The 8,888-nt window shown below is 44.4% G+C and overlaps 2 pseudogenes; both read right to left on the reverse strand.

The window, feature by feature from the left end:
- Positions 1-2,804: 2,804 nt before the first annotated feature.
- On the reverse strand, positions 2,805-3,534 carry LOC102756078 (annotated as a pseudogene).
- A 176-nt stretch (positions 3,535-3,710) lies between these two features.
- On the reverse strand, positions 3,711-4,258 carry LOC102756344 (annotated as a pseudogene).
- Between the last annotated feature and the right edge of the window lie 4,630 nt (positions 4,259-8,888).

The raw sequence follows: 8,888 nt of genomic DNA on the forward strand, positions 1-8,888 counted from the left end.
GCGGGGAGGGACCACGGGAGGTTGGCTGTGCGAGTGCACTGACAACCAGGGGACAGCTCCTGTGTTGAGCATCTGCAAACTGGTGGTCAGTTTACATCATAGTTGTTTGGTCAACTGGTTGTAATGGTCGCTTAGGCTTTTATATATATAGATGTTCTCCCAAGCAGTGGGCTCTCTTGTTTTCTTGATGGTTTCTTTTGCTGTGCAAAACTTTTATTTTGATGTAGTCCCATTTGTTTATTTTCTCCTTAGTTTCCTTTGACCTAGGAGATTTATCAGTAAACATACTGCTATGAGAGACTGTCTGAGATTTTGCTGCCTATGGCTTCTTTCAAGATTTTGTTTGTTTGTTTCATAACTTACATTTAAGTCCTTTATCCATTTTGAGTTTATTCTTGTGTACGGTGTAAGTTCGTGGTCTAGTTTCATTTTTTGCATGTTTCTGTCCAACTTTCCCAACACCACTTATTGAAGAGACTGTCTTAACTCCATTGTATGCTCTTGCCTCCTTTATCAAATACTAACTGAGCTTAATGGCTTTGGTCAATTACTGGGTTCTCTGTTCTGTTCTATTGGTCTATATGTCTGTTCTTGTGCCAGTACCAGGCAGTTTTGAGAACAGTGGCTTTGTAATAAAGCTTGATGTCTAGTATTGTGATCCCTCCAACTTCATTTCCTCATTTCTCAGTAGTGTGGTGGCTATTCGGGGTCATTTTTAATTCCAAATGAATTTTTGGAGGGTTTATTCTAGGTCTGTGAAATACGCCATTGGTATTTTAATGGCGATTGCATTGAATCTATAGATTGTTTTGAGTAGTATGGACATTTTATTTTTTTAATTTTTTTTTGAGGGCGTTAGTATGGACATTTTAATGTTGTTGATGCTACCAGTCATGAACACGGTATTTTCTTCCATTTGTTTATATCTTCCTCTATCTCTTTTTTCAATGTTCTGTAGTTTTCTGAGTTTGTGTCTTTTACCTCCTTAGTTAAATTTATTCCTAGGTATCTTAATTTTTTTGTTGCAGTGGTATATGGGATTTTTTTGTTTGTTTTGTTTTCAGTTAGCAATAATCAGACCTCAGATATACATCATTGGCTACATTACTGCCACTGTGCAAAGTATGGGATTTATTTTTTAGTTTCTCTTTATGTAAGTTCATAATTGGTATATAAAAAAACCATAGATTTCTGGGTGTTAATTTTGTATCCTGCTACATTGACGAATTCATTTATTAAGTCTAGTAGTTTTTTGATGAAGTTTTTAGGGTTTTCTATGTATAATATGTCACCTACGAATAATGACAGTTTTACTTCTTTTCCAGTTTGGATGCCTTTTATTTCTTCTTTTCTGATATGGCTAGCACTTCTAGTACTGTGTCGAACAGGAGTGATGAATGTGAGCATCCCTGTCTTGATCCTGTTCTCAGGGGAAATGGTTTTAGTGTTTACCCATGGAGTATGAGGTTGGCTGTAGGTTTGTCTCAGATTAAATTTCTTATCTCTGTTTCATTTATCTCTTCTTCTGGAGAATTCTCTTGCTCTTTTCTTTGTGGGGTCTTTGTTTCCTCATTTTGGTTCCCTGTTTGGGTTTGTGACTATGTATTAAGTAGATCCTCTACGCCTCCCAATCTCTGGTGCCTGACAGTGTCAGATGCTATTTCTGACTAAAAGACTCAAAGCTTCCAGAGACTGCCTCTGGCTGCAGACTGATAGAATTCCTCTTAATGTGCACGCCGGCAGTCATCCACAGGTGTGGCAAGAGACTTCTTCAACAGGGTAGGCCAGGGTAACTGTTTCTGCCCGGAGGCTCATTGTTACTCAGTCTGGTAAGGAGCAAGGTGTTTTCCAATAGGTGGGTCAGTTGTCTTCCCTTCAGGTGGTGCCACCTCTATGGCAATTGTCTGCATGAGAAAGACTACCTCTGCAGGTGAGGGAATGGCTCAGCATGGGAAACCAGGGCGTCTGCCTTCTGAGCTCTCACTCCAGAGCCCTCGATCCTGGCTTCTCACCCTGCTTCAATTCAGTCCACACTGCTATGCCTCTGTCAGAGCACAAGATGGACGGCTCCACAGGGAATTTTATGCGTTGGCCCTTTAAGAGGGTGCGTGACTTTCCAGCCGTCTCTCCCTGGCAGACATTACGAGGGTACCTTTCCCAGTTCTGGTGCTCTCTGCTGGGGGCCCAGCTTGGGATTAGGCCCCAGAGTTCTCAGTGGCAACTGCCCACAGCTGAGATATCTCCCCAGAACTTCAGCTCCTGTCTGTGGGGGCCCGGGCAGCCCTTTCACACCTCCATCCCTCCTACCAGCCTCCATGCGGTCTCCATTTTTGGTCCTCAGTTATCAAGGTTCTTTCCAGGGAGTCTGCCGTTGATTATTCAGTAAGTTTTTCTGTATTTTAATTGTAATTCCAGTTTGGACGTGAGAGGGTGTCCGCAGCATCCACTTACTCCACCGCCATTTTTAATTTGTCAGTTTCTTATTCCGTAAAAAGATAAACTGATGATTTCTAAGGTTTCTCCTAGAAAGAAGACCTTTGGAACAGTAGCTCGTTACTATAGATTTAAGTGTGTCTCCCAAAATTCATGTTGAAGCCCTGACTTTCAGTGTCTGTTTGTGGAGTAAGGAAGTAACTAAGGTTAAATGAGGTCACAGGATGTGGCATTAATAGGATAAGTCTCCTTATTTTATTATTTTTTTAATTTATTTTTTGCTTTTTAAAAAAACCTTTATTGTTGAAAGTATTACAGATGTCCCCCTTTCCCCGCTCCCCCATCTCCCCCCTCCACCTGGTTCCTGCCCCATCCCAGGCCTTCACCACCCTGTCTGTCCATATGTAATGCATATGTTCATATAAATTCTTTTTTTTTTTTGGTTGTCAAATGATCTTTAATTGAAACATTTTTCCTTTGTAGTTCTTAACTAGCCGGACATTCCAATGCACCACTGTTGGTATTATCTATGATGTCATGAGGGTGGCAGCCATCAACATTGCACCCCACAGACTGGGCAGTCCCCAGATCTCTTTAATGGTTCCAGAGAGTTCTCTAGCTAAAGATCAGTGCCGCATCCGTCGGGCAATGCTGACAATCATCAAAAGTGACATTTCCACGGTGCTTCATGTTTTTTCGCTTCTTTCTGTCTCTTGGCGGGTCTTTGATGATCAGGGCAGAGGCAGGAGGCACTACTTCAATTTAGGCCTGTCTGTTCTGAATGGTCAGTTTCACTGTAATCCTCAGACCCTTCCAATCACCGGTTGCTTCAGCAATGTCATCACCAACCTTTTTTGGAGACAGGCCCAGGGAGGCCGATCTTGGGGGCCAGGGCAGACGTGGCACCCACTTCCCCACTGGTGCACCTCAAGTATACGACTTTGATTTCGTTGGGGTTGAACTACAGCGGCATGGTGGAGGCAGCTGGTGTCTGATGAACCCAGATTCGGGACAACCGAAAAAAGTTGCACCTGAGCCTCTTCCGAGCCGAAAGCCATATAAATTCTTTAATCTCTTCCCGGCACCCCCTTCCCCCCTTTACCTCCCTCCTTCCCTCTGAGATTCTTCAGTCTGCTCCATGTTTCCATGCCTCTGGTTCTATTTAATTCATCAGTTTATTTTGTTCATTAGATTCCTGGTTCATTTATTTTGATTTTTAGATTCAGTTGTTGATAGAGATGCATGTATTGCCATTTTATTACTCATATTTTGATCTTTTATTTCTTTATTTTATGTTTTTTAGTTTGTGTCTTTTGTTGACCCAAATACAATGACTTGTCTTCTGGTTGGTTGAAGCAATAGGTTGGACAACATTTGCCACAATAATGTCTGTCAGAGTGGCTGGCCATAAAAACTTCACCACATTCATCTGAAGGGCACTCCCGGCGAGGGCGACTGATTTTTCCATTCTCATCCACTTCGTAGTATTTCAGGACAGCCAGCTTAACCTTCTTTCTCTTATGCTTATTCTTCTTGGGAGTGGTGTAAGACTACTTCTTCCTTTTCTTAGCACCACCTGAAGTCTCAACACAAGATGGACAGTGGACTCCGTTTGAATGTTGTAGTCAAAGTACATCCTTCTGCCAGCAAAGATCAGTTTTTGCTGATCAGGAGGAATTCCTTCCTTATCCTGGATCTTGGCCTTTACATTTTCTATCGTATCCGAGGACTCAACCTTGAGAGTGATGGTTTTCCCCATGAGAGTTTTTACCAGAATCTGCATCTTGGCAGTGACTCCACCACAGATGGTGGATCAGAAAGGAAGCTCTTCTCCTTAAGCCTCTTTAGCATTTCATGTAACACTGGTTTGGTGATGATAAACTAACTCCTTCAGCTTTTTCTTGTCTGTGAAGCTCTATCTGACCTTCAATTCTAAATGATAGATTTGCTGGATAGAGTAATATTGTTTGTAGGTCCTTGCTTTTCATCACTTTTAATATTTCTCGCCACTCCCTTCTGGCCTGCATAGTTTCTGTTGAGAAATTAGCTGACATTTGTAGAGGTGCTTCCTTGTAGGTAATTAACTGCTTTTCTTTTTTTTCTTTGAGAGTGTAAGGGAGGGAGAGAGATACAGAGAGAGAAACATCAATATGAGAGAGAAATGCCTCCCGCACAGGCACTGACCAGAGCTGAGGATCAAACCTGCATCCAAGGTACATGCCCTTGATCGGAATTGAACCCAGGACCCTTCAGTCCATGGATGAATGCTCTGGTCACTGAGCCACACTGGCTAGGGCATACCTGCTTTTGTCTTGCTACTTTTAAAATTCACTGTCTTTAACCTGTGGCATTTTAATTATGATGTGTCTTGGTGTGGGCCTCTCTGGATTCATCTTGTTTGGGACTCTATGCTTCTTGGACTTGTATGTCTATTTCTTTTATCAGATAAGGGAAGTTTTCTGTCATTTTTTTCAAACAGGTTTTCAGTTTCTTGCTCCCCTTCTTCTCCTTCCAGCATTCCCTTGATGTGAATGTTGGCACATTTGAAGTTGTCCTAGAGGCTGCTCCTTACACTATCTTCATATTTTTGGATTATTTTTTTCTTTTCTGCTTGGGTGTTTTTTTCACCCTCATATTCCGAATTGCTTACTTTATTCTTGGCATTCTCTACTCTACTGTTGATTCCCTGTAAATTACTCTATTTCAGTTATTGTATGCTTCATTTCTGAAAGCTGCTTTTTTATGTTGTTGATGTTCTCACTAATTTCCTTGGAATTCTCACTAAGTTCCTGGAAGTTCTCATTAATTCCTTGAAGATCCTTTTAACCATTGTTTTGAACTCTGTATTGATAGTTTTCTTGCTTCCATTTCATTTAGTTCTTTTTCTGGAGATTTCTCCTGTTCTTTCACTTGTGATGTGTTTGTCTCTGCATTTTGGCTGCTTCCCTGTGCTTGCTTCTATTCATTAGGCAGAGCTGCTATGTCTTAGCAGCCTGGACTTAGTAGAGTGGCCTTGTTAGCAGGTGTCCTGTAGGGCCCTGTGGCTCAGCCTCCCTAGTCACCTGAGCAGGGCACTTCGGGTGCGCCCCTGTGTGAGCTGTGTGCACTTTCCTATTGTATTGAGCCTTGATTTATGTTGGCGATACTGTGAGGGATTGACCCTCAGGTCCATCGGTTGGGAAAATTAGCTTCGACTGCAGCTGAGGAGCTGCATTGCAGGAGCCAACCCTACAGGGCGGGACTCACTTCTGTGGGGCTTTGGTGCTCACTGAGTTCTCCCGTTGAGTGTGTCACTTGTGTAGGTGGTAAGGTTGTAAACCGGCATGGTAAAAGTTGATCACCAGGTACACTGGCTCTGGGCTTCTCAGACGTTTCAGAGTCAGCCTCTAACTGCCCTTCCTGGGGCCACCCAGCATGAGCTCCAAAGCAATCTGCAGATGGCTGCTACTTGTGTGGAGTTTGGAGGTGCCCAGGAGAGGCCACACTGAACCAGAGCAGGTGGCCTCTGCCAGGCCTAGGTTCACTTATTGAGAGGTACAGGGCATGCTGATGCCAGATGATGCTTATTTGAGAGATGTTAAGAAAGTCCAAAGCATGAGGCAAGAGAGGCCAGTTGTATGGAAAAGTCACTGGAAATGGCTTGAATGAGCCTATAAGTAGGGCGGGGCTGGGTCTCAGGGAATAGCCAGGAAGGGGGGAAAGTTGTGAGCCAGGTTAATGGAGATTCAGATATGGGGCATCCTGTCAACACTGTGGCCTGGAGACCTCAGCAAAGGAACACTGGCCTCTGCCAGCACTTCTCTCTGGAAGAAAGCTGCTCCTCCAGTTGTTGACCTGAATCCAGACAAGTTAGTTCCTCCCCAAATGTCTAAGTATCTGAGCACCCTGTGGCCCAGTCAAGTTGACACATAAAATTAACCATTACAGGCTCTGATGTGGGAGAAATCCAATTCACAGTATCAATCATAGCTCATCGTTTTGGAGATCACTCCTCAATTTGTAATGCGAGCAGATACCTCTAAGTCGAGTCGGGAACCATCTATTGCGCTCTCTGACGCCTTGTCCACCTTCCAGCAAATAGACTTCTGGTGCCCATTAAGGAGGCACTCTGGCCCGCAGGAAAACTGGTACTGCTGCTGTCCATGAATTTGAGACAAGAATCCTGGCCCAGATGGAATGTGTGCACCTTCAGTACCCACTGCCTGACATTTCCCCTGGCCTTCAAGTACGTTTTATCTCGCTCTGGAGTAGGCAAGTAATCCCTCTGATAGGGCGGTCTGCCAGTTGCTTCCATCACCTTCCCCGGCTCTTGGGTTGGCTTCCTGGCGAGGAAGCCGGCTCTAGTCACCAAAGTAGCCCCAATTGGTGTCGCTGTCCGTGGTGCTGACCAAACCCGAAAACTTATGCATTGGCGTGTTCACTGTCCTTGGTGCCAATGGTTCTTTTTTTTTATGTACTCAAGAAGATACTGCTGACTGAAAGAACGGATTTTTGAAATATGGACCAGAATTCAAGGATAAATATGAGATTCTTGGCTTCTGCTGAGGCACATTATAGGATTTAGGGGTCTGACCCACTCACTCTGAAGAATCAACAGTTTCTTGCTGCCTCATGCTCCCAGAACAGGTTCTGGGATTCCGCACAGTTCATGGAGCAGAGCTGAGAGAGCAACCAGGGCTGGAGCCACTACACCTTAGCAATCCATGGTTGGAAGTTTCCACTTTCTGACTTCCTATATCTAGTCTGTCAGAAAATCCTGTGGATTCTATCTTCTAAATATCCATTGCTTTTTTTTTTTTTTTCAGAGAGAAAGGAAGGGAGAGGCGGGGGAAGAGAGGGAGAAACGTTGACGTGAGAGAGATACAACACATTGAACCAGGTACATGCGCTTGACCAGGAATCAAACCTGTGACCCTTTGGTGCCCAGGCCAACACTCTAACCATTGAGCCACACTAGTGAGGACAATTCTATCTTCTAAATATCTCTTGTATTTTTCTACTCATCTCAGCTCCTCCACCCCTTCCATGACAACAGTGTTCATCACTACCCTTGCTCCGCTAGTCCTAACTACCATCACTGGTCATTGCTGGGGTTGTCCCTTTAGGATAAAATTTTAGCAGTTAACTAAGTCAAAGTTTAGGTTCATTGTTTAAGTGTTTTGTTCACGTATGTGTACCAATTTGGACTCCCACCAACCTTGTATAAGAGTGCCAGAACCGCCTTAGCCGGTTTGGCTCAGTGGATAGAACGTTGGCCTGCAGAGTGAAGGGTCCCAGGTTTGATTCTGGCCAAGAGCACATGCCTGGGGTGCAGGCTTGATCCCCAGTAGTGGGCATGTAGGAGGCCAGCTGATCAATGATTCTCTCTCATCATTGATGTGTCTATCTCTATACCTCTCCCTCTCTAAAATCAAAAAAAATATATTTTAAAAAGAGTGCCAGAACCATTCTCAATTGGTTAAAGTTCTACACCAGTGCACTGATTTAAAACAAAACAAAATGGCACTTTTGTTATGTATATGTAAACTATACCTCAATAAAAAGATTGACCAAAAGAGCTTGGCCAATGTCGCCCAGTGGTTGAGCATCGACCCATGAACCAGGAGATCACAGCTGGATTCCTGGTCAGGGCACATACATGCGTTGGAGCTGGATCCCCAGTGGGGGGCATGCAGGAGGCAGCTGATGGATGATTATCTCTCATCGATTTTTTAAAATCCTCTCCCAAGGATATTTTTCCATTGATTTTTAGAGAGAGTGAAAGGGAGGGGGAGAGACAAACATCAATTTGAGAGAGAGACATAATTGCCTGCCCCCTGCATGCATCCTGACTGGAACGGGGAATTGACCCGGGAACACTCCAGTCCGAGGGCCAACACTCTAGCCATTGAGCAACCAGCCAGGGCTCATTATTAATGCTGCTATATATCTCTCAAATCAATAAAACATATTTAAAAAAAAAAAGATTGACCAAAAGAAATGCATTTAGCCTGCTGGGGTGACCCAGTGGTTGCGCATTCACCTGTGAACCAGGTCACCGCTGGATTCTGGGTCGCGGGCTTGATCTGGACTTGATCCCCATTAGGGGGCGTTCAGGAGGCAGCTGATCAATGATTCTCTCTCATCATTGATGTTTCTATATCTCCCTCTTCCTCCCCCTTCCTCTCTGAAATCAATAAAAAAAATTTTTTTTAAAAGAAACCCTTTGAGGCAGGTTCTGCTTTACAGATGGGATGATGAGAGGCAGCGCAAGAAACTTGCTCAAGTTCAAACAAGAACCGCAGAGAGGGTTGGTGAGCTTCCCGAGACCACACAGCACGCGAGCGGCCCAGCCAGGACGAAGCCCAGGCTTCTCTCCCCCGGTCCTGCCCAGACGCCCGCTTCTGCAGCCCAGGAGAGGTGGGAGGGGTCCCTGAGGAAGCAGATGGGTGGGGGAGGGGAGAGAGCAGCCGGCA

Source organism: Myotis davidii, unplaced genomic scaffold, assembly GCF_000327345.1.
Source record: "Myotis davidii unplaced genomic scaffold, ASM32734v1 scaffold828, whole genome shotgun sequence".
Lineage (NCBI taxonomy): Eukaryota > Metazoa > Chordata > Mammalia > Chiroptera > Vespertilionidae > Myotis > Myotis davidii.